Here is a 27,138-nt window from a genome sequence, read left to right as displayed (position 1 = left end):
GACAATCCAAGGAGCCTTCTTTGACCTGAGCACATGAATTTCAACTGTGAATAATTCCACACACTATAATCCCAAGGGGAAGGGGAAAGCAGGTCTGGACACCACAGGAAATAATCCAAACCAGGCTGGAGAGAGATGAAACACAAGTCTGTTTACCTTTCCATATGTAGAGTGAAAGCAGTATTTATTGGGAAGATTGGACTACCACCACTGGTATAGAATAGGTTATTGTGAACAGCCTGTTTAGAATTTCTTCCTGGGGCTGGAGCAGTGGCACAGCAGTAGGGCATTTGCTTTGCACAAGGCTAACCTAGGACGAACTGTGGTTCAATCCCCTGGCATCCCATATGGTCCCCCAAGCCAGGAGCAATTTCTGAGTGCATAGCCAGGAGTAACCCATGAGTGTACCCAGGTGTGGCCCAAAAAGTAAGTAAATAAATAAATAAATAAAGTATTTCTTCCTGCCCAGGTGGGTTTTTTTAATATAATAATAATTTTTTATTTTGATCAAAGTGGATTACATATCTTTCAGATGAAGTCAAATGATTGAGGGGGAAGCCCAATATCCCATAACAGTTTAGGGTGAAGGTTGATTAATCCAACACGCCACAGAAGTAATTCTCTTTCAAGTAAGACCATAAGTGAGAGCATACAGGCAACACCCAAGAGGCCTACATCCTACAGGCCTGAACAACCCCATCACTTGTATTAAAAAGGGAGACTTTTTAAGTCTCCCAGGGCATGGACACACAAGAGTAATCATGACCCACTACCATGCAACTACACTTTGATGTATGTCCTTGATTTGATATGGGATGTGCTTGCTTTTCTTTTTCCTTAACTGCCTCTCCTACATCCATTTCTTCTTTTTTTTTTTTTTTTTTTGTCCCCCAATTCACAATACAGACCCGGCAAGGGTCCTGTGTTGAGGTGTATATGGGGTGCCTTTACTGTACCTCCTCTTTCTATACAGCCAGTGTAAAGAACACAGCCTGTGGTAAGAATTGGGAGGCCTTATTTTATCTTTTATTTATTTTATTATTGTTTTTTTTTCTTCAGGGCAAACTAAAGTTGTTTTTTTTTCTTTTAAGTAAGAATTCATTTAAAGGACAAAATTGATTAACATAATGAAGTAAACTAATATAACATAATATAGTGACATAACATAACATATAATATAATTAATATAATAATAATACATGTAAGTCAAAGAAAGTTTCTGATTAAAAAACACAATTTTTTTTTCATAATGGCTTACATATCTTTCACTGTACTATTTTGGGTACATATTCACATTGAATCAGGGGAATACCCATCACCTAATATGTCCTCTTCTCAATCAAAAATCAAATATACTGAAAATAGGCAGAGTCCTGTCTAGAGGCTTCCAACCTCAGTTTGAGAGAGGATGTGAAAAAAGTAATTAAAATACCACAACAATACACACACACACAAAAAAAATATCGAATTAAATAACCGATAAGCACCACAACAATAAAGACAGGCACCACACAATAATCTCGGTTCTGAAATCAAATCATACTCAAGTGCAAAAAGAAAGAAAAAGACAAAACAAAATAAAATAAAATAATATTGGAGACATCAACCGTAATCTCCACACCAAAATAAAGACGTCAAAAAAAATAGATCATTTATTCTCCTCTTGCTGCTTTCGTGGTATGTGGAAGACTTCTACTTTATCTTGGATGGTAAAATCAGACCTGTTTCTAGAGGTATTAGTGGCTGTGCAGATCAGGGAATGGAGTTTATGAAGTCTTTCTTTGTGGTTCTAGCAGTTATGCTTCTTCAATGTCCTTTTTTTGTTTTTTATGTGTTCTAGGTGTTTCAGAATAGTGCTACCATTCTGTGTTTTTCTTTTGTCTTCTGACTTACTTCGTTTAACATAATATGATCTAGGTCCATCCACGTTGCTGCAAAGTCTGTGATTGTATCATTTCTAACTGCCATGTAATATTCCATTGTATATATGTACCACATCTTAATGATCCATTCATCTGTTGTTGGACATCGAGGTTGGTTCCAAGATTTGGCTATTATACTGAGTGCTGCAATAAATAGTGGGGTGCATACGTATTTTGGAATGAATGTCCTTCCATCTTGGGGATATATGCCTAGGAGAGCAATTGCTGGGTCAAATGGCAGCTCAATTCTGAGTTCTTTGAGCACTCTCCAGACTTTTCTCCATAGATGTTGGACCAAGGGACATTCCCACCAGCAATGAATGAGAGTTCCTTTCATACCACATCCTCTCCAACAAAGGTTGTTCCCATTATTTTTGATGTGAGCCAACCTCACTGGTGTGAGGTGGTATCTCATTGTTGTCTTGATTTGGATCTCCCTGATGATGAGTGAAGGTGAGCATGTTTTCATGTGTTTGTTGGCCATCCTTCTCTCTTCCTCAGAGAAATGTCTATTCATTTCATCTCCCCATTTTTTTATGGCTTCGTTTGGTTTTGAAGGACTCAGGTTTCTGAGCGCTTTGTATGTTCTAGATATCAGCCCTTTATCTGATATATCAAATGAAAAGATTTTTTCCCATTCTGTTAACTGTCTTCTTGTATTAAGTAGGGTTTCTTTTGCCATGCAGAAGCTTTTTAGTTTGATATAGTCCCATTTGTTTATAGTTGATGCTAACGTTTTTGCCATTGGTGCTCCATTCTCAAAGACCCTTTTAATATAAAGGTCTTCGAGTGTTCTGCCTATTTTATTCTCAATAAACTTTATAGATTCAGGTCTGATTTCCAGATCTTTGATCCATTTTGAGTTGACTTTTGTATAAGGAGTGAGATATGGGTCGATTTTCACTTTCGTGCATATGAGTTTCCAGTTGTACCAACACCATTTGTTGAATAGGCTTTCTTTGTTCCATTTCATATTCTTGCCTCTTTTATCAAATATTAGTTGGCTATATATCTGGGGGTTTATGTCTGGGAATTCTGTTCTAATCCACTGATCTGAGGTCCTGTCTCTGTTTCAGTACCATGCTGTTTTTATTACTATGGCTTTATAGTATAGTTTCAAGTTAGGTAAGGAGATACCTCCCAACTTCTCATTTTTCAGAATGTGTTTAGCTATCCTGGGTCTTCTATGGTTCCAAATGAATTTTATAATTGATTGTTCTATTTTTTTAAAGAATTGTGTCTGGATTTGGATAGGGATTGCATTAAATCTATATAGCAATTTGGGTAAAATAGTCATTTTGACTATGTTAATTCTACCTATCCATGAGGATGGGATGTTCTTCCATTTCTTTAGATCGTCTTCAATTTCTTTCTGAAGTGTTTTGAAGTTTCCCTGGTATAGATCTTTCACTTCTCTTGTAAGGTTAATTCCTAGGTATTTGATATTTTTTGATACTATCTTAAATGGAATTGTATTTTTAATCTCTCTCTCCTCAACTTCATTGTTTGTATATAAAAACGCTACTGTCTTTTGTGTATTGACTTTGTATCCAGCCACTTTACTGTATTGGTTGATTGTTTCTAGGAGTTTTTCTGTGGATTCTTTAGGGTTTTTGATGTATATCATCATATCATCAGCAAATAGAGCTAGCTTGTGTTCCTCTTTTTCTACTTGAATTCCTTTGATTCCCTTCTCTTGTCGGATTGCTATTGCTAGGACTTCTAAGGTTATATTGAATAAGAGTGGAGAGAGTGGACAGCCTTGCCTAGTTCCTGACCTTAGTGGGAATGCTTCTAGTTTCTCGCCATTAAGTATAATGTTGGCTGTAGGCTTTTCATAAATAGCTGTAACTATCTTAAGGAAGGTGCCTTCTAACCCTATTTTGCTGAGTGTCTTTAACATGAACGGATGTTGGATTTTGTCAAACGCCTTCTCTGCATCGATTGATATGATCATGTGGTTTTTGTCCTTCATGTTGTTGATGTGGTGTATAATGTTGATTGATTTGCATATGTTGAACCAACCTTGCATTCCTGGGATAAATCTTCTTTTAAGTAGAGATAACCATACATTTCTTCTTTTAAATAATCACCTACTGATAAAAGTGATCCTGTCTGCCTCTGGGTGGGACAAACACTTAATCTGTGAAGATCATAATTTAAGTGGGGGTACAACTCAAGGCTAGAAAATTTTAATAAAGATACATAAATTATATGAAAGAAAGAACAACTCTTAATGGGTTTTGCACAATTCTTGCCTGAAGTTAGAGTAGAGCAATGAGGGGTGTGTCCTACACCCACCAACACCAAGTCCCTGGATGCATCTGCAAAGTAAAATAGAGTAAAAAACTCTAAGATTCCACTTACAGTGGTGTCTTCAGGCCCTGAATCACTCAGACTGGCTGCCACCCAGAACCTGTAGCAGTCCTCACTCCCTGAGGTCACTGCTCCCACACTGCAGTCTTCCTTTGAGGCTTCTATCCCTGACTCAGGCCCTTTCACCGCCCTTTCCACCCACTGAACTTCCTGATCTGCTCTTTGGAGCACTGGAGTGACGTGGCTGTGCCTTGATATTTCTAGGAAACAAGCGTGCAGACTCATAGGAGAGATGCTCCAAGCTAAGTAGAGATAACCTTACACAAAGAGGGAAGGGGGAATGATATGGGGTTTCAAAGATTCAATTTTGCCACATACTTTCAAAAAGTTCAAAGCTAGAAGGAAAAAAAAATATAATAGTTATCTAATATCATGTCCAGAATTGAAGATTGTTTTATTTCCCAACTCTAATAAAATAATCTTTCAAAAACTATCAAATTTGTCTTTAATGACCAAGGTGTTTAAAGAGAGGTGGGAAAAAATAGAACAGGAGTAAGGCGCTTACCTTAAAAGCTGCTGATTTGTATTTCATCCTCAGTAGTTCATGGTGTTGTCTTAGCCCAACTAGGAGCACAGAGCAAGGAGTTAGCCCTGAGCACTGACAGGGGTGATCCAGCACCCTACTCCAAAAAAAATAACCAAGTAAAATAAAATAAAATAAAGTATTCCATTCTTTTTTTTTAATTGTGAATGAAAAACACACATTAGAGATTTGTGGGCCAACTCGTTCAACAATGGAAAAAAAAAACCTTTAAGCTTTCAAATGTGGAAAACAGTTTTATTTTAGAAAACTTGAATCAAAACCATACATTTTTATCTGGCACCTAATTTTATACATCAAAAATTAAAGAGCAGTTTGACAGTAATCTAACATTGATTTTCTCCATAAATTGAACTGTCAGGGTTCCAAGGAGGTATCCACCAAAGGCTAGAAAATTCAATAATAAAAAAATGAAAGAAACATACTCTTCAGGAGGTAATGGTATCCAAGTTAGAGAGATTGATTTTCCAGGAAAATGTGTCTGCATTGATCTTGAGAGACCAGGAATCTTGCAGCCACCTCTGCTAGGCACATGAATGACTCATCAGAGACAAGCAAGACTCTGCAGTCAAGCACACAAGTCTGCATGTTTGAACTCAGCAGTCACAGAGGCCAGAGCAGTCCCTGAATTTGAGTATGTGCCTACCTGGTCTCATGTGGGGACTGTGTAAATTAAGTCATCATTACCAGCCCATAACTAATACTACTTCAATAAATAAAGATTATAAAGAAATATATAAAAATGTGTTAGGCAATGACAATGACTGTAACAGTCCCTGGCGATGCCAGGAGAAGTGTCTGAGTGTCTGTGTGATGACTCCGGACACTGTTGGTCCCTGTAAGATTCTACTCATACTGCAGGCCTGTCCCCTCTACTATAACTGTGTGAGCAGGGCTACTGTTTTCTAATAGCACCTCCTGCTGGAACCTGTCAGCCAGGACAGCTGGAAGAAAGGCAGGACAGTGTCTCTGAGGAAGAAATTGGGATGTAAGCTTCCCATATATCAACTTGTCACATGTCACCTTCTATGTTTCAGTTTCTCACATGTCAAGTTCACATGTGTCATCTACCCATGTGTCATTTTCTCATGTGACATCTTCTCACGTGTCAGCTTCCCACATATCAATTTCTCACATATCAGATTTTATTTTTCAGCTTCTCGGGTGTCAGATTCTCACATGTCAGCTTCTCACATGTAAGCTTCTCATGTGTCAGCCTCACATGTATTGGCTTCACATGTGTCAGCTTCTCACATATCATTTCCTCACAAACAGTTCTCCCATTTCACCCTCTAACAATTCCTCTTCCCATGTGTCAGATTCTTAGTTGTCAACTCTTTATAAGTCATCTTCTCACATATCAGTTTTTTACATATCAGCATTCACATATCAGTTTCTCGAGTGTCAGCTTTTCACTTGTAAGCTTCCAATGTGTAAATGTCACATGTGTCAATTTCTCACTGGTCAGCTTCTCATGTGTCAGACTTCCCATCTATCAGCCTTAACCTGGCCTTCAGATCTTCTGAATTAAAAAATGTGAATATTTATGTGTATATTTGAAATATAGTCACAGTTACTTTTTTCAGTTCTTACAATCCCTTCAGTTAGATATCTAAAAGTATTTTGCAGAGAAGGAGAAAACAGTGTGAGTAGGTTTTGAGGTAAGATGGCTCAAACATCGGTGAGCAGCAGATTAGGGCAGAAGTCAGATGCCCGCTGCCAAGTTTACATGAGTGAGCTCCTCGACTCTGGCAGTACACCGTCCTTTTGTTTGTCTGTCTACCTGTCCTTCAGCTTTCTTGTGAACTCTGTGCCATGTCAGTCAACACAAGGCCATGTCTCATGTCTACCAATCAGCATTGTGACCTTCATATAGACTATTTGCTGACACACCCAAATATCACCAAGAGCACAGAACTTTCTTCTTGGTGAGCCATGCAAGCAGACAGAGTTTTCTCCCAGAGGGACTCAGTCACTCTGCTTCTACCAGAAGTGTCAGAGTTGGGAACAGAGAGGAGGAATTTGTATTGTGGACGTGCTGGACTCAATTTCTGCCTCTGCACTGTGTATCTTCAATGGGACAGTTTCTGAGCACCCAAGCTCCTCCTGGACATATGGATTAATTATATAGCTGTGCTCTGGACCATATGCAACTGTTTGTGGCTTGCAAGAATACCATTAGTTCCTCGGCTATTGTCGTGCCAATTAAAACTCCAATGAGAGAGTGTTAGAAATAAGGTTTAATTAATATAGAGGTAAAGCAGGGAGGCCAGAGGTCTTACATACAGTCTCCTGCACTAAAAGAGAGAGAGAGAGAGAGAGAGAGAGAGAGAGAGAGAGAGAGATCCAGACAGAGAGACAGAGAGAGACAGAGAGTGCCAAGTTTAGAGCAAGAGCAAAATGTTAGCCAGAGAAAGGGCCAGAGAAATAGAAACATTAGCAGAAGCAGAATAAACAAAACAAAACAAAAAAACAGAAAGCCAGTCAGCCAGTCAGGTATTTTGACATCCACAGTCTCACAGTGGAAATCTGGCAGCAGCAATGAAACAGTTCTGCTCCCGCCTTATATACCACAGTCCCAACTGCCTATTGGAGAAATTACAAGGGGTATCTCATAAATGACATGCTCATCCTTAAATAAACAGGAGCAAGCTTAAGGCAGAGAGCCTTAAGACTGAGTGCCCGCAGCTAACATACCAGAGGTAGGGCCAAGAGCCCTCAGGCTGTCAGGGTCTGAGAAGTGGTATTCTACTTGTGGCCAGATTACTATCTGCAGAGAATCATTGAGGAGTCCTGAAGCAGAGCCATAGGCAAAGCAGCAATTGTGGGTGGTATGTGCAGCAGGCATGGCATTAACATGGTGGGGCTTGGCCCACCCTTTCTTTCTGAGATTGCCATATTTCAGTTGTGTGGCTGATGTATCCATAATTTTTCATGGCTTGGCTTACATCTCTTTTGAGAAGAGAATGAGTCTGTGGAGTAGGCCTGGTACAAACATCCAATCATAAATTATAAGACACACTTTTATACTTTACAGGCCTAGTCAAATTTTTCTTTAAATGTTTTAGAATTCAAATGGGGGGGGTCAAAAAAGTTTTAGAATTCTCCTCTCCCCACTCTTACTAAACTGTAATTTTGTAAGATTATCTGTTTCATGAAAATTTTAAAGTGTTAGAAGCATAGAATTATTCATATTTGGTTTTTAAAATTCATGTGCTTATAAAATAAATTTTGACATATAAAAATCAATTCATATTTATCAATTCATCACTGATTTACAATTTTGTTGAATAGTATGAATTTGGCTCTTATCAATTCTACATATGAATGATTAACTATCTCTACAATAAAAAAAACCAAAATAGTAACTCTCTCCTATGTGGGATATATAATAAAACTTAGTAAGGGAACCAAAGGCAAGAGAACTGTGATAAATTTCAGATAAATCTTTGTAGTAATTTTCCTTTTCGGTATCAATGCTTGCAATGTTTTATCTATACATTTTCATCTGTATTTCATCAGTATTCTATCCATATGTTTTCATCATTTGATGAGGAGATTCCTAGGTGTGCTTTTATTTGGATCTCTTTTAACAGGTACGGACTTTAACACTTTTAACACTTCAGACTTTCAGGATATGTAAGTAAGCATTATTCAGCACTGTGAATTTCTCAGCAATGATCTCTTTGACTGTTGCTTCTTCATAGGAATTTTCTTTCCAGCCCTCTGGAACCCCAAAGATTCTTATGTTTTTTTTGTTTAAACTTGTCCCCAAAATCTATTGTTTTTTGTTCACTTATTTTGAGGATATTTTCCATCTTCTACTTGATTATTTTAAGACTCTTTTCCAATTTCTTCTGCTGAATGGAGGTATCATGCAGCTTATGTTCCAGCTCATTTATTCTGTCCTCAGCAGCTGTTACTCTGCTGGTTAGACTTTCCAGTGAAGTTTTCAACTCAACTACCATGTTTATCAGTCTTATATCTGTTTGAAGATTTCTCATTTCTACACTTATCTCCTATTGAGTCTTATGAGATGTCCATCCCACATTTACATTGAGTTCTTTGAACAGCCTTATCATTTCCTTTCTAAGTCTTGATCAAGAAGTATGCAGGTGTCTAATGTTGGGAGTGTCTTCATAACTAGCATCTTCAGTCACAAGTTGTGCTAGTTTTCTGCATTATTTTTACATTATGACTTTTATAGTGTGGTGTTTTTTTATGTATTGTGGTGGAGCTCCTTGACTGGAAGAAATGTGCAGCCTCAGAGTGAAGCAGAGCATGCTCTTGACTGTGATCACTCACCTCAGTTGGATTCAAAATGGCACTTTTTAGTCCCAGCACCTTCCACAGTTTGCAGCCTAACCTGCTGCTGCTCAACAGCCCATTTTATTTTCCCAGTCATGATGGTGGTATATTTTGTGTTTTGTGATGGGAGACTCATAGACTAGAAGAAATATGTGGCCCTTCACCTCACTCCCTGGCTGTGCTTTCTTCAGTGTGCATTCACCTGAGCTAAAAATGACTCTTATGAGTCAGAAGAGCCTGTTCCTGTTTTTCTGTTTGCCTTGCAACTACATTCTTCTTGGAGCATACTGATATGGGGGTGAAAATTACACTTCTGAGGCAAAGAAGAGCTTATCACAGGTTTTTCTGTCTGCCTTGTGTCCACACTATTCTCAGGACACTTTAGGCTGTATCATTAACAAGAATTTTATCTATCAAACCTTGCTAACTATGAACAAGTCGCCTTACTTGACCTTTCTTATCTAAAGTTTATTGTCTACACCAGGGGTCCTCAAACTTTTTAAACAAGGAACCAGTTCACTGTCTCTCACACCATTTGAGGGCCGATCTATAAGACAAACAAAAATTATGAACAAATTCCTATGCACACCACATATATCTTATTTTTAAGTGAAGATACAATGGGAACAAATACAATATTTAAAATGAAGTAAAATTAAGTCAACAAACTTACCAATATTTCAATGAGAACTATGGGTCTGCTTTTGGCTAATAAGATGGTCAATATCTGGTTTCATATTTGTCACTGCTAGTCGTAACAAATGATGCAAATCTTCATGTTAGTCTCGATCTGGTGGAAGATTAAAAATGTTTCCTTCTAGAAAAAGTCTGTTCACAGACATAAATGCTGCCAAAGATGGTTGTCATTTTGAATGCATTGTTCCTGAGATGAGGATATGTCTCAGAGGGGAGAGATGCATAAAAATTAAGAAGGCTGCTTGACTTGAATGCATCTTTCAGTGAGCCACAATTCTGTAGTTCAGTAGCTCCATTTGGTAAGTTGTATTTACATTTTCAATGCCAATAGAATATGGGTTATGAAAAAACTGTATGTCCTATTCATGGATGTGAAGCTCTTTTAATCTAATTTGGAACTCTTTTTGCAATATTTCCAGTAAATCCACACATGTTTTGTTTGGGAATGCAACCAATGGTTTTTCCGCTAACAGATTTTGAGTTGTGGGGAGATGGCAAAAATTTTCCTCCTTCATTTATTTGATGAGGAGGCCTAATTTTACTTCAAATGCTTTGATATGTGATTGCATTTCACAGATGAGCTTTCCCTTTCCTTGAAGGTGCACATTGAAATTGTTGAGTACCTCCGTTATGTCTGTCGGAAAGTCAATGTGCCATTTCCATTCTGCATCATTGATAGTTGGTACTTCATTGTTTTTTGGTTTTTGTTTTTGTATTGTTTTTTGAAAGCAGAAAAGTTGTAATCTGTGGAAGTAACTGATAGAAACGTTTCAAAACTCTCCTTCAACTTGGCAACAGACTGCTTTATGATATAAAACATCTATATAGTCAGCATTTAGCTCAGACAAAAATTTATGAAATTATGGTTTAGTGCATGAACTTAATGAAGTCAACACAAGATACCACAATTTTCATAAGAGACCCACTTCAGTGATTTACAACATAGTGCTTGTTGGTAGATGAGAGAGTGCATGGCTATTGTATGAGAGTGGTTATTTTTGTCCATCTTTTGGTACATGTGAGCAATTACTCCTTTCTTAGACTCTACCATGCTAGGAGCACCATCAATTTTCATGCTAGCTAGTTTAGCTCCAAACCATTCACAATTTGGCAAACCTTTTCATAAATATCCTCACATGTAGTTGTTCCTTTGATGCTTTACAGTCCAGCAAGCTCTTCTGGGACTTCAAAGTAATCATTTGTTCCATGGATAAAAATGAGAAGTTGTGCAGTATCATAAACATCATTGCTTTTGTTGAGTGCCCAGGAAAAATATGAAAGTTCTTTGGTGGAGTTTTGCAAATGCTGATGCAAATTGTTTCCCATTTCTTCATTCCTCCATGTAATTGTAGGTCCTGAAAAGACACACTGTACTAAATTGCCCTTCTCTGCACATATCTCTTTGGCAACAAAAAGAAGACATTATTTAACAAATTCTCTCTCCATGAACGCTATTAGTTTGGCAACTAGAAAAATTGCTTGCAGTGATTAAATATTTAGCTACTTCTGCTTCACAAAAGTATTTTGCTGAGTTGTCAATGTAGTTTTCAGTTTTAATATTTCATCTTTTCTCACTTCTCCAACCAATTATATTTATCTTTATGTTGAGTTTCATAGTGTCAACGCAAATTGTCTTTGAAAACAGACACTATTTTCTGGCATGTCAGACACACAGATCTTTCCTTGTACTGCATGAAAAAGTAACCAAAAGTCCACTCTTCTTTGAATATCCTACATTCCGAGTAAATTTTATTCTTTCTTGACATCATTGATTCCTAGGGATTCCAAATTACTATAAGTAAAATACCTATATATTGGGGCCGGTGAGGTGGCGCTAGAGGTAAGGTGTCTGTCTTGCAAGCACTAGCCAAGGAAGGAGGAAGGACTGTGGTTCGGTCCCCCAGCATCCCATATGGTCCCCCCAAGCCAGGGGCGATTTCTGAGGGTTTAGCCAGGAGTAACCCCTGAGCATCAAACGGGTGTGGCTCAAAACCAAAAAAAAAAAAAGAAAGAAAATATCTACATACTGTATATATATCCAGATATATATATGTATATATATACATATATATCTGGATATATATACAGTGCTACAAAAACAATATACCAACAATAACTTTGCCCACACAGACATACAGACTGCAATGCAGTTTCACCAATCAGACTGCAATGTAGTCTGATTCACATCAGGCTCACACTGGTGCAGATGCCATTAATCACTTGACATCTGCAGTATTCTGTCTCCTTAATGACTAGGCCTCATTAAGAAATTTTGTGCTCTAAAACTTTAAGGGTTTATTGCGTAGACATACCACATAGTACGAGCAATCAGGTCAACACACTTTACCCAGCACAACTAGAGCTTTCGTTTAAGACTATTTGATTGCTTTTGAGACTTCTATTTTGTTTGCAAATTAACAAAAATGTATAGTAAATGTCAATTTTTATTATGATTTTTATAATATGGTGGTCCTTAAGCAGTAAAAAAAAAGTTAATTACATCAGTAGTTTTGTTCATAGATCACAACAGTATAAACAGGGGCTTGCACAACATACAACATATAACATTATACAACTGAATATAAATGCACTTATTGTATTTTCAATTGGGTTTTGCTACTCCTCAGCTGTTTGTCACTGACCAGTAGGGGAGAATAGCAGGCAGCCCATCCAGAGATCAGAGATCACTCTGTTACCACCCATCCACCTTAACATCTTTCCTTCTCTCCTCCTTTCCACCTTTTCTCCTTTCCTGCTTTTACCCCTTTCCTTCTATTCCACCTTACTTCTTTCCTTATTCACACGATATCTTCTTTGCTCCTTTCTAACTTTCCTTCTGTCCATCTTTCGATGTTTCCTTCTTTTTACCCTTAACTACATTTCTTCTTTTTATCCACAATTCCTTTTATTCCTTCTGGTAGTGACCATGGAATTCACCTCTTAATAATGCTGCCAACTTCTTCCAAGCTACCTCTGCACTGTGCCTCTGTCTCTTGTGCTCTCTTTCCCATTCTCCAATCTTCACTGCTCACAAGCCACTGTACAGGCGGCCCTCCCAAATGATTTTTCTGAATTCTGGGTAGTTGTAGTCTGGCTCTAATGTTTGGATTCTTTCACTGCCTGCCTGAAGGCCAGACATCAATTCCCATAATCCTCCACCCCCTCTTCAACCCATGACTGTCCTGTAAAAAAATGACAGACAGACACCGGCTCAGTGGGTCAGCAGGCTGGATCAATGTCCTCAATGAACTGCATGTGGCCAGAGGGCCATAGTTTGAGGACCCTAGTCTACATTGTGCAGCAATTATCAAACTGAGATATATAATATATTTCTTTTTAAGTGTCCAACTGATTATTCATGAAAAAGAAACATTTTTGTGTTGTTGTTTTTCTTCTCAGAATTATTAGAAGACTGGCCAATTTGAATGACCAAGTGACATGGTCACGAAGCCAAAATTCAAGCACAGGCTTTGAGTTTTTAAGAAGAGTTTCTTTAAAGTTTTCCTGAAATAGTCTACGTATCTTTGCCATCCTCAGCATTTTTGATGGTCCTTAAGTGTTCGGATCTGAGTAACTTGTCCTAGATTTCTTTCATCGTAGTCTATTTAAGAGAGGATAGCCACTTGCATTCAAAGTAGCTACCAGCAGAGGATAACACATAGCAATTTGTTTTTTTCTCTTAATGGAGAGCTGGAGGAGGAGATTTAGGACTTAGAAAAAATGACTAACAAACAAGGAAACTTTTGTACCTCCCTGATAAAGCAAGAAAGAGTAGCTATAAGGTACCTATCCTTTAATAAATGCGTTAAAAATATGTTGAGCTTATGCCAAGTGAGAATATGAGCAATTGGAAAGAGTATTAAAGAGAGTGGCCCACCCAAAGGCAGAGTACTTGCTGGTCATGGTTAGAATGGTGGGCTCAGGGGTCATCAGCCTATGCGGGGCCTCCAGATAGGAGACACAAAGCAGGAGCCCCAGAGGCTAATCTCTTAATACCTCTGGTCTGTATCTAAGTGCACTATAATTGAGAAAAGAAGGCAGGTCCAAACTCTGTCATTAACATATCATTCACAGTCTAAAGATCAGTTAAAAACAGAACACTCCAAAGGCATCCATATTAAATTTATTAATTTTAAGAACCAATAGAATCAATTGCCACACTAGTCAAAAGCTGTGTTAATGTAACTTTCCTGAGCTAATTATCTAAATTTTATTTAAGTTGATATATTTTGGGAAGAACACAATCACAAATTTGTTATTAAGAAAATAGTGTTTAAATTTTATATGGAAAAGTTTCAACTCTGATTATTTCTAATGATCTAATACTAATCTATATAATAACGTGTTCCAATTCCTCCAATACACTGTTTTAATCTCACTTATGTTTTATTTTTAGACATAGAAGGAAGTGTTACACATCTAATAAATGTCAAAATTATGACATAACATCTTTAAAAACTAAGTATTTCTTTATACAGAACATGTGAAGTCCTAAAAAGCACCTTTATTGCCCTATTTATCCATTCCTAATAAACTACAGCAAAAAATAAATCATAAAACATAAAACATAAAAAATCAATTCACAATGGAATAAATATCTCAAGATTAGTCCTGAATCCATAATAAGCTACATTAAGAAAATTATGTAGAACAACCATTACATTAAATCCAAAGACATACTCAATAATTTTATGTCACTGCTCAAATAAACAGAAACAAAGAAAAACCAATGGAACTAAATCACATTGAAAAATATTTTGTATAGCAAAAGAAACAGTGACCAGAATAAAATGGCATCTCACAGACTGGGAGGAAATATCCACCCATCACACATCTGAGAAAAGTTAATATTTAAGATATTAAAACATAATAAACAATGAAAAACCCAGAAAAAATAGTCAAATTAATCAAAACATTGGTGAGAAAAGAAAAACAAAAAGTTCCTCAAGTACGTTATAGATATGGCTAATAGATTATGAAAAATGCCACAAAATGCTAATCAGAGAAATTCAAGTCAACAGATCAATGAGATGATATCTCACACAAGCATGACTGGCATACATCACAAAGAACAAAAACCACCATTGTTGGGTAAATATGGGAAAAAGGAACCCTATCAATGGCAGGCGGGAATGAGAACTGATTCAACCCTTTAGAAAAGTCATTTGGACATTTCTGAAAAAACTAGGAATTGAACAATTCCACTTCCTGGCACCAAATCTAAGGACCAAATGACTACTCAGGAAAGGGATTTAGATTCCTCGTCTGATGATAGCACTATTCACAATAGCCCAGATATGGAAACAGTCCAAGTACCCAAGTACAGATGCCAACAGACTAGTTGTCAACAGAAGTCAACAGTCTTGTTGACATATACAATATACTTACCTATAAGAAAAGGTATATAGTATCCAGCTCTTAGATAAGATGAAATTTGCTGCTCCGTGGATGGAAAAGAATAGTATTCTGGGCATAGTCAGCCAGAGAGTGAGAGAGAGGCAGAGATACAGAAGTATGGATCTCATGTGTGTGATACTAATAGGTATGGTGGGGGAGCAACAAAATGCCCAAATAAATAAATAAATAACCTAAGAACTGGTCAATAGAGCAGAGCTCACTTTGGTAGTTAGACTTTGAATGGAGCAAACATGGATTGAAGGTGAAGGATATTGGGAAGGGTTTCAGGGTGGGGGAGAATGGAAACAGAGGAAGAATACTGTGTGCATGAGACCCTCTCACTGACAGTAATATAAAATGGTTAAAACACAGTGACTAAAATAAAACAAAGAATACAATCCAGATTTAAGCAAAAGCTGCATCAAAATCAAAGCTGCTCTTTCTCTCTTAATTAATTAAATTGGTTCAATATTGACCAATGAGAAAACTTTTTAGAGAAGATGAACATGACCCGGTAGTTAAAGATTCATAGTAGAACAGGCCATATTTTATGAAGATGCTAACATAAATTAGAACAAGCAAACATCTCTTCCTGCCTCCTGAGTGCAAAGGATGGAAATAGCTAAAAACTTTTAGTGTGACTTCAAATCAAATCAAATCAAACAGGAAAAAAAAAGATCAGTAGCTCTATTGACCATTGTATGAGATAAATAAATGAAAAGTAATCTTTGTCAAATAAATAAATTGAAGCCTCCACAAATAATACACAGATTTTTTTTGTAAAAAACATACTTGTTTCTCCCTCTGTGACAATAGTTTGAATATTTAAGAGAAATACTTTTTGAAAAGGATTATTAGAAGGCTAAGGTGATGCTCAGAGAACCGATGTGCTGATAGTTTATAAATGTGCCACTTTTCCACACAACAGCTCTTCCACCCCAAAGAATGAAGAAGGCCCTTTTATTCTTAGTTCAGTTAATTGACCATTGGGAATTTATTTAATCAAAATCCTTACTTTTTATAAATTGAAACTTCCATAACTTACCCAATAATTGCATCTTAGATTCAGCTGTAGCACTGAAAGCTGTCAGAGCTGTTTTAGAAAAACATATTTTGTAGTGGGTTCATTGCTTGAGTCTTACTATAAGTTGTTCCTGAGTACAAGATATAAATCACATTAATAGTTTTCTATATTCTTACTCTTTCAATAACATGGTGAGGTAAATTATTTACCCATTTTAATTTTAATTAGTTTAAGGTGTCTATTTTTCAATGTTTTATTTATTTATTCATCAGACCCTACATATCAGACATGTCCTATAGATACTGGCTAATCACTGGAGTCCATTTTGCTAAGCTGATTTTTTTAGAGTTAAAGGGAAGGTGCATGTTGAAATCCGCTGGTGTTGGGACTTGTGTATGCAAACTGGTGTTTGGAACTGTGAATGGCACCACAAAACAGCTTGGGATGGGTGGTAGGCCTAGATGAAATTTTCTCTTGCCTGCCCTTCATAACTAGAGTTTTTTTCCAGTCAGATCATCATGTTCTCTAGAACTTTCTTTGCATGCTCAAGGATTAATCCAATTTCACTTTTATTTTATATGCTTATGTATACAAATCCATCATGTTCATCATGTTCCAAGGAAGTTATAAAGTTTATTTCACTCGATTTATGTGAGGGAGGAGAGCCCCTACAGTATTGCTCTGTGCCAAATCGAGCTGACCTTGTTCTGGTGCTACTCCACCATGGTCCTGAAATCACACCAGCCTCCTTCCCACATAGGATACCAGCTCTTTCTACCATCATGATTAGTCTTCTGACCCTTCCTTCAATCTAATTCAACACTTACAGATTTCAGTCTATTACCAAAGAGTTTATATTTATGCTCACAATTCATAAGTGCCAATATTTTCTCTTACGTTTTGCTTTGTTCAGGGTTGCAAGTAAAAGCACATTTCTAAATTTATTTTATAAAATGGGTAATAAATTTGACTTATATCTAAACTGATTTCATAATAATTATTATTCACTATTAGAAATTTTTTTTAAATTCCATGAGTTCCTTTTTTAAATGACTTTTTTTTAATCCCCTAAGTTTCTTTTTTGGTTGTTTCTGTCACATTTTGTAATTCATGCTAGTATATTGATATTAGTGTTTTATAATAGTTTTCAGATCATTTATAAAAACTAGTTCTGAAATATAATTTTAGATTTTTGCCATGATTGTGAACAAATTCAACTTGATACCCAGGACACATGGTTACTTAAAAATCACTGGCTGCTGATCTGAAGACCCTGAGCACTGATGGGTGATCTGTAGATCCACAGCTCTGCTGGACCTGTGTGGCATAATATTCTCAGGAATCAAAGATCAAAGCAAGAGCTTTGACCCACTGACTGGGTGGCTCAAGAGTCATCGGGAGTAGTCATCCATACACACCAGCACAAGTCAAATATAGAATTATGAGTGTCTAATGTAAACATTTTTTCTTTGGTTTTTGGACATACCTGGCAATACTCAGAGGTTACTCCTGGTTCTGCACTCAGAAATCACTCCTGGCTTGAGGGACCATATGGGAAAATGGGGATAAAACCAAAGTCTGACCTGGATCAGAAGCATGCAAGGCAAACGTTTTACCACCGTGCTATTGCTCTGACAGATGACTTAACTTTTTTTTTTAATTAAAGCTACAAACTAGTTTCTTAATACTTGTTTCCAGCTTAATACTTGTTTCACAGAACTAGCCTTGCAATAGTCAATTTTTCTTCTTCAAGACAAAATTCTAAAAAATATAGAGTGGCTTCTACACATATCTGTATTTCTGGAGATCATTCAGTGGCTGCCTTAGCAACAGCTGTAACTCAACAGGTAAAACATATTGTCTTTATTAAGGATGAGGAAGGAGGTATGTTGTCTGAGACAGTGAATCATTTCTTGTAGCACTATTGTTGATGAGGCCACCCTTTCTCATCAGGTCATTGTGTTGTTGTGTTCTTACCAGGGTCAGCTCTAAATTCCTTCTTCCATCCTGTCAGCCTCTCTATTCTCAACATCAGCAATATACAGAATATTTTCTCCTCCAATAATTCTCTCTATATTCTCCACAGAAACATAATGAGACACTGTTAATTTCTTAATGAAGTGTGAACTAGTCTTTAATTATTATTATAATAAAGTTACAGACTGGGAAACTCTGACATCTTAATAATCCTAACACTTTGGCTTATTGCCCACATGCAGCATATATTTTTAATAAGATTCTAGTTGACTTTTTCTCAACAAAACTTTTTTCAGTGTAGAAGTTTGAAAACTTTTACTCTAATTCATGAAGTCTAAATTGCAAATTTTATTTAAAAAGATATTTCCAAATTCTTATTGATAATTTATGGAACTACTTGTGATTTCCATATCTTTCACAATTTTACGCTGAACAATTTACTTAAAATTTTAGTACAGGGGCTGGAGCAAGAGCACCGTGGTAAGGCCTTTGCCTTTCATGCAGCCAACACAGGATGGAACCCGGTTCGAAGCCTGCCATCCCATATAGCCCCCAAGCCTGCCAGGAGCAACTTCTGAGCACAAAGCCAGGAGTAACTCCGGAAATGTCACTGGGTCTGACTCAAAAACCAAAAAAAAAAAAAAATTCTAGTACAGGTGACAAAGAAACAGTACAGGGAATAGTGTATTTACCTTTTATTAGGCTAACCCTGGTACATTCTAGTATATTCTAGTACATTCTTGTACATCTAATACATTGAACTAGCAGCTTTAATTATTCTCATCTATGAGTTTTAAAATTTGTGCTCTGATTAGAGAATGCTACAGAATATTGACATTGTCTTGGTCCTAATCTTGGGAAAATTACCCAAAATTTCACTAATTATAATGTTAACTAAAAGTTTTCTGTGATTACCTTTTATTAATTTAGGACACTTTTTTTTTTTTAATTTAGGACACTTTTTATACTTATTTTTTGTGAGTCCTATTTGGGGTTACTAAAGGCTCTGCACTTAGGAATCACTCCTGGCATTATTCTGGGAACCATATTTGGTGTTAAGGTTTAAAATGGGATTGGCCACTTGCAAAGCAAGTGCAATACTATATCTCTGGCCCAGACTATCTTCTATTTATAACGTGCTGAAGCTTAGGAGGTTTTGAGGAACTTATTCATTCTTTATTTCCCCTTGTAAAATTTTGTTATAGAGCTAAACTTATATTAATTTATTTGAGGATTATACCAACATCCATATTCAAAACAATTTTCTTCTTTAGTATGCAAAAATTACTCAGTTTCAGAGCATTTACAGAATTCTTCTGAGACACATATATATGTATTATAACAATATATTTAATTATATAAAATATAATGTATTATAATATATTTACAAAATATATTTATATTAATATATACATAAGTAAGAAAATACACATAGTTTGTATATTTACTTATGTAGCGTACAATTGTACATATTTGTAAATATGTGTGAACACGCATTTGTATGCCAAGTCTTTAGTAATCTCTAAAACACACACACAGAAAACCCTATTTTGTAGCCAGAATGGATGAGAAGACATGGCTTTTCCTTTTACTCCACAGACTGGGTCCTGCCAGTCCAAGTCATGTTAGCTCCCTTCAAGTTTAGAGTTAGGTGTCTTTTCTCATGGAAAAACAATGAAGTTTCATTACAAGAATGAAGCCTGAATATTGTTCTGATTGTTGATTTCTCAGTTATATGAAAGGTGACATTTTAAATGGTCTGTTTTGGGTAAATGGGAACTGTTAAGGGACATGGCAATAGGAGACTCCCCCTCTTGGAAAATATTATTCTAACTGCTATGCTATGCTCACTCTCATAGAGATGTTATCTTGAATTTTATCTAAACTGGTTTAGCAAGTGCAGAAATTCAGAAAGTAGTCCAACAACTTAGAAAACCTGAAAGCAACACCTATGATATTTGCTTGTATATTGTAATGTTCATCTTACATTGTACATAAAAAAAAGCTCTTGATGTGATTAGTACACATATCTAAAATGTTTAAGAAGTCATGCCAACTATTATGGCCTTCTAAACAGAAGCAACTTTAAAGTGATGCAATTCTTAGTAAAATTGGGCAGTACAAATTGTTCTGTTGGGTTGATTTAAATTTTACTATCAGTCTTTTTTACTTATTAGTTAATTATAAACAAATAGTATCACATCTACTTAACTTTTTGATCTGCATTTAGAACCTGTATAGCTGAGATCTCAGCATGTATATGTAATGTGAAAAAGATTATTTCCTATATTTTATATTTATGATAATACTTTTACATTATAGTTAGGTAATATGGCTTCAATGGTATCTATATTGTACATCTTTTTAGTTCTTATGTAAAAAGTTTTTGTGTCATCATAAAAGTGCCAATGATTCTCCCCCATTGTATTTTCTTACAAATTATTATTATAAAAATTATTATTATAATTTAGTTTATATGTTTACAATAATGTTGACATTTATTATTTTGTATAAACAGTTATGTCATCTAGCCATCACTAAAGTACCCAAACCCTCCACCAATTCCCTTGAACTTATTGTCTGCCTCCTTCAACCTATTCATGCCCAGATTTCCACCCAACAAACTGATATTCTGCAACTTGCAATTTGGCAATACTCTTGGGTAAAATTTGAAGGTATCACTGAGGTACCACTGAGTACACTCAGTACCACTCAGGTATTACTGAGTTTCACAGATAAGATTTAAGTTTTAGCCCAAACTCTATTTGGATGTGTGTGTGTGTGTGTGTGTGTGTGTGTGTGTGTGTGTGTGTAACAATGTATCATCTGAAGGATCAGTATATGCAACTGTGTAGATGCTGCCTCAGTAGGGTTTGCTGAGGAAAGTTCCCAGAGCTTAATGGCTGCCCAATGGCATATCTGGACAGGTGGGTTTGTGTTCACACCTGTGGCTTCTATGATAATTAAGATATATTCAGTAAATTAGAACCAATGATATGGGGCTTCATAGGAAGAAATAACTTTGTAATACAGAAGTTGCTTAAAGACTTAAATGGTGGCCTAGCCCGCCACATCCCCCGGAGACCCCAGACGCCGGCCGGGGAGGCCTGGGTGAGTCCCCCCTGCCTCACGCGGGAGCCTAGCCGGGCACATCCCCCGGAGACCCCAGACGCCTGCCCGAAAGGCCTGCGCGGGTCCCTGCTCCTCCACACGGGCGCCTAGCCCGCCACATCCCGCGGAGACTCCAGACGCTGGCCCGGGAGGCCTGCGCGGGTCCTTGCCCTTTCACACGGGCGCCTAGCCCGCCACATCCCCCCAGACCCCAGACGCCGGCTGAAAGGCCTGCGCGGGTCCCTGCTCCTTTACACGGGCGCCTAGCCCGCCAAATCCCGCGGAGACTCCAGACGCCAGCCCGGGAGGCCTGCGCGGGTCCCTGCTCCTTCACGCAGGCGCCTAGCCCGCCACATCCCCCGGAGACCCCAGACACCGGCCCGGGAGGCCTGCGCAGGTCCCTGCCCTTTCACACGGGCGCCTAGCCGGGCACATCTCCCGGAGACCCCAGACGCCGGCCGAAAGGCCTGCGCGGGTCCCTGCTCCTTTACACGGGCGCCTAGCCCGCCAAATCCCGCGGAGAATCCAGACGCCGGCCCGGGAGGCCTGCGCGGGTCCTTGCCCTTTCACACGGGCGCCTAGCCCGCCACATCCCCCGGAGACCCCAGACGCCAGCCCGGGAGGCCTGCGCGGGTCCCTGCTCCTTCACGCGGGCGCCTAGCCCACCACATCCCCCGGAGACCCCAGACGCCGGCCTGGGAGGCCTGGGTGAGTCCCTGCTGCCTCACGCGGGAGCCTAGCCCAGCACATCCCCCAGGGACCACGAGCGCCTGCGAGAGTGATTTGGGTAAGTCCCTTCCCCCGGGTGGGCACCTGGAACGGCAACTTGAGCAACCCGAATAGACGGGGGGAGATAGGGCCAGCCTTCTGGACTCGCAGGTGACCTAGAGCAGTCTACCCCCCTGGACCCTGGAGTGGACCAAGGACTCCCCAAGGGCGAGGGCAGAGCCTGAAGGGTCGGACTGAGGGAACTCCTTCAAGGGAAACTTGGAGTGGGGAGAGCTCCATTGACTCCCAGAGAAAGGAGGGGGGATTGGGAGCTAGGCTCAATAGCGCCAGCAACCAGTGTGGCCAGGAGTGGAACTGCACCGCTGACAGAAATAAGGAGTAGAAAAGCTATAATACCCACTGCAGGAAGGCTGAACTCTAGGTAGCAAAGGGGAGGAGAAAGAGCTAGGTTCAACAAGCCCACCCAACAGCACCCTCTAGAAACACCTTCAGGAAGGGGACCAAAGCAGGCCGAAATTAGAAGCCACAGCACTCCAAAACACACCATTAAATACAAAGAATTATGCGTAAATCAAGGAAATCCCTAATATCTGGAGACAACATGACAAACCCTATTTAGTTTCCAAGTCCACCAAAACGCACAGATCCATGGGAAGAAGACCTAAAAGCGGTCATGAGGAAGGAAATGCAAGAATTACTAAAACAGATGAAAGAAACCCTAGCAACCGAGTATAAGAAAGCCATGGATGAAAGAATCAGCCAAATTAAAGAAGAAATGTCAAAGAACATGAGAGATTCCATACAAAAAGAAGTGAAGGATATAAAAGACAAAGTAACAAGCCTTACGAGCAGAAACACAGAGTTGGAGAAGCACATCGAAGAACTCGAAGGAAAACTGCAATCAAAAAATGATCAAGAAACCAACAAAGAAATAAAAGGCAAAGCACTGGAAGGAAAAATCCAATATCTAATGAACAAAGACAAAAGAAACAATCTAAGAATTGTGGGTATACCAGAAGGGGAGGAAATAGGGAAGGGGGAAGAACAGGTAGTCAGGGAGATAATAACAGAGAACTTTCCCACCCTGTGGAAAGACAATTCAGGACAAATCCAGGAAGTCAAGAGAGTCCCTAATAAAATAGACCCTAATAAACCCACACCAAGACACATAATAATCCAAATGGCAAAAAAAACAAAGAGAAAGAGGAACTCCTGAAAGCAATAAGGGAGAAAAAAACCTCAAGTACAAAGGAAAAGACATAAGAATCAAACCAGATCTCCCATTTGAAATAATTCAAGCAAGAAGACAGTGGAATGACATATTTAAACAACTGAATGAAAGAAATTTCCAACCCAGGGTCCAATACCCAGCAAAACTATCATTCATATGGGAGGGCAGATTAAAACATTCTCAAATATGAACGAACTTGAACTATTTGTGCAAACTAAGCCGATCCTAAGCGACGTACTCAGAGACGAATTACACAATCCAAACCCCCGATTGTAACAACAACCACCCCACACAATACAACTGCACAACAGTCCTCTCTATCAATAATTTCCCTAAATGTTAACGGACTAAACTCTCCAATTAAAAGACACATAGTAGAGAACTGGGTTAGGAAAAATAAACCGGACTTCTGCTGTCTACAAGAAACACACCTACAGTTACAGGATCAGCACAGGCTTAGAATAAAAGGATGGAAAGTAATCATCCAGGCCAATGGAAAACAAAAAAGAGCAGGGACAGCAATTCTTATATCAGACCAAATTGTATTCAACCTCAAGAAAGTGATCAGAGACAAAGAGGGTCACTACTTACTGATCAGGGGAACATTAGATCAAGAAACACTAACCCTGGTCAATATATATGCACCTAATCTAGAGTCAGCAAAATATGTGAGGCAATTACTGGCAAACCTGGAGAAACACATGAAGGGAAATGTGATAATAGTAGGGGACCTGAATACTCCACTATCACCACTGGACAGATCCACCAAACAGAAAAATAGCAAAGAAATAAGAGCTCTAAATGAAAAATTAGAAGATTTAGGGCTAATAGACTTATATAGGGCCCTCCATCCCCAGAAAGCAGAATACACATTCTTCTCAAACCCACATGGAACCTTCTCCAGAATAGACCATGTCTTAGGATACAAAGCCAACCTATATAAGACCACAAAGGTAAGGAACATTAGAAGTACCCTTTCAGATCACTATGCAACAGAGGTTAAAATTGATATCAAGAAGAAGCAATGGAGAAAAACTAATACCTGGAGATTAAATAACATGCTGCTCAACAACACCTGGATCAAAGAACAACTCAAGGAAGAAATAAAAAGATTCCTTGAGACAAATGACAATGAAGAGACAACATGTCAAAATTTATGGGACACAGCAAAAGCAGTAATTAGGGGGAAACTCATAGCAATACAGGCCTATGTCAAGAAACAGGAAAATAACAAAACCAACAGTTTAAAAGATCACCTCAAAGAATTGGAGCAGCAGCAACAGAGAAATCCAACCACAACCAGAAGGCAAGAAATAATAAAAACCAGAGCAGAAATAAACAACATAGAAACTAAGAAAACAATACAAAAAATCAATGAGACCAGGAGTTGGTTTTTCGAAAAAATAAACAAGATAGACAAACCATTGGCAAAACTCACCAAAAAAAAGAGGGAAAACACCCAAATCAGTAGGATCACAAATGAAAGGGGAGAGATTACAACAGAACCCCAAGAAATACAACATATCATGAGATCATATTATGAACAACTATACTCAACTAGGCTAGAGAACCCAGTAGAAATCGACAGATTCTTGGACAAACACCCTCTTCCAAGTCTGGAAAAGGAAGATCTAGAAAGTCTAAACAGTCCAATCACCTCAGAGGAAATTGAAGATGTAATTAAAAAACTCCCTAAGAACAAAAGCCCAGGCCCAGATGGATTTACAGGTGAATTCTATCAAACATTTCAAGAAGACTTACTACCACTTTTCCATAGGCTTTTCCAAACCATAGAAAAAACAGGAATCCTCCCCAACTCCTTTTATGAGGCTAATATCACACACATTCCCAAAGAAGGCAAAGACACCACCAAGAAAGAAAACTACAGACCAATCTCACTAATGAACATTGATGTAAAAATTCTCAACAAAATCTTAGCAAACCGAATCCAACACTTCATCAAAAAGATCATTCATCACGACCAAGTGGGATTCATACCAGGAATGCAAGGTTGGTTCAACATACGCAAATCAATCAACATGATACATCACATCAACAACATGAAAGACAAAAACCACATGATCATATCAATCGACGCAGAGAAGGCGTTTGACAAAATCCAACATCCTTTCATGCTAAAGACACTCAGCAAAATAGGATTAGAAGGAACCTTCCTCAAGATAGTTACAGCTATATATGAAAAGCCTATAGCCAACATAATACTTAATGGTGAGAAACTAGAAGCATTCCCACTAAGGTCAGGAACTAGACAAGGCTGTCCACTCTCTCCACTCTTATTCAATATAACCTTAGAAGTCCTAGCAATAGCAATCCGACAAGAGAAGGGAATCAAAGGAATTCAAGTAGGGAAAGAGGAACACAAGCTATCTCTATTTGCCGACGATATGATGATCTACATCAAAAACCCTAAAGAGTCCACAGTAAAACTCCTAGAAACAATCAACCAATACAGCAAAGTGGCTGGATACAAAGTAAATACACAAAAGACAGTAGCGTTTCTATATACAAACAATGATGTTGAGGAGAGAGAGATTAAAAATACAATTCCATTCAAGATAGTATCAAAAAATATCAAGTATCTAGGAATCAACCTTACAAGAGAAGTGAAAGACCTATACCAGGAAAACTTCAAAACACTTCAGAAAGAAATTGAAGACGATCTGAAGAAATGGAAGAACATCCCATGCTCATGGATAGGTAGAATTAACATAGTCAAAATGACTATCTTACCCAAACTTCTATATAGATTTAATGCAATCCCTATCCAAATCCAGACACAATTCTTTAAAGAAATAGAACAATCAATCACAAAATTCATCTGGAACCACAAAAGACCCAGGATAGCCAAACACATATTGAAAAACAAGAAGCTGGGAGGCATCTCCTTACCTAACTTGAAACTATACTATAAAGCCATAGTAATTAAAACAGCATGGTACTGGAACAGAGACAGGACCTCAGACCAGTGGGTCAGAACAGAATTCCCAGACATAAACCCCCAGATATACAGCCAACTAATATTTGATAAAAGAGGCAAGAATCTGAAATGGAACAAAGAAAGCCTATTCAACAAATGGTGTTGGTACAACTGGAAAACCACATGTAAGAAAGTGAAAATCGACCCATATCTCACCCCTTATACAAAAGTCAACTCAAAATGGATCAAAGACCTTGAAATCAGACCCGAATCTATAAAGTTTATCGAGAATAAAATAGGCAGAACACTCGAAGACCTATATATCAAAAAGGTCTTTGAGAATGGAGCACCAATGGCAAGAACTTTAGCATGTAATATAAACAAATGGGACTACATCAACCTAAAAAGCTTCTGCATGGCAAAACAAACCCTACTTAACGCAAGAAGACAGCTAACAGAATGGGAAAAAATCTTTTCACTCGACATATCAGATAAAGGCCTGATATCTAGAACATACAAAGCACTCAGAAAGCTGAGACCCTCAAAACCAAATAAAGCCATAAAAAAATGGGGAGATGAAATGAATAGACACTTCTCTGAGGAAGACAGAAGGATGGACAACAAACACATGAAAACATGCTCACCTTCACTCATCATCAGGGAGATCCAAATCAAGACAACAATGAGATACCACCTTACACCAGTGAGGATGGCTCACATCAAAAATAATGGAAACAACCTTTGTTGGCGGGGATGCGGTATGAAAGGAACTCTCATCCACTGCTGGTGGGAATGCCCCCTAGTCCAACATCTATGGAGAAAAGTCTGGAGAGTGCTCAAAGAACTCAGAATTGAGCTGCCATTTGACCCAGCAATTGCTCTCCTAGG

The 27,138-nt window shown here is 38.1% G+C and overlaps 1 protein-coding gene, 1 long non-coding RNA gene and 1 other non-coding gene across 6 annotated transcripts in view; 1 reads left to right on the top strand and 2 right to left on the bottom strand.

Annotated features, from left to right (window-relative positions):
* The window catches only part of LOC126013249 (arylacetamide deacetylase-like), a 184,390-nt gene that overhangs the window by 85,385 nt on the left and 71,867 nt on the right, over positions 1-27,138 (top strand). The window lies entirely within an intron of this gene.
* Positions 1-27,138, bottom strand: part of LOC126013276 (uncharacterized) — a 234,190-nt gene that overhangs the window by 135,570 nt on the left and 71,482 nt on the right. The window lies entirely within an intron of this gene.
* Positions 882-1,014, bottom strand: LOC126014765 (small nucleolar RNA SNORA51). Its single transcript, XR_007497762.1, has one exon. It is a non-coding gene; the product is annotated as a small nucleolar RNA SNORA51 (small nucleolar RNA).

The sequence above is a fragment of the Suncus etruscus genome, chromosome 7, assembly GCF_024139225.1.
Source record: "Suncus etruscus isolate mSunEtr1 chromosome 7, mSunEtr1.pri.cur, whole genome shotgun sequence".
Classification (NCBI taxonomy): domain Eukaryota; kingdom Metazoa; phylum Chordata; class Mammalia; order Eulipotyphla; family Soricidae; genus Suncus; species Suncus etruscus.
The sequence above is the reverse complement of the archived record's forward strand: the minus strand, read 5'-3'. Positions and strand labels throughout refer to the sequence as shown.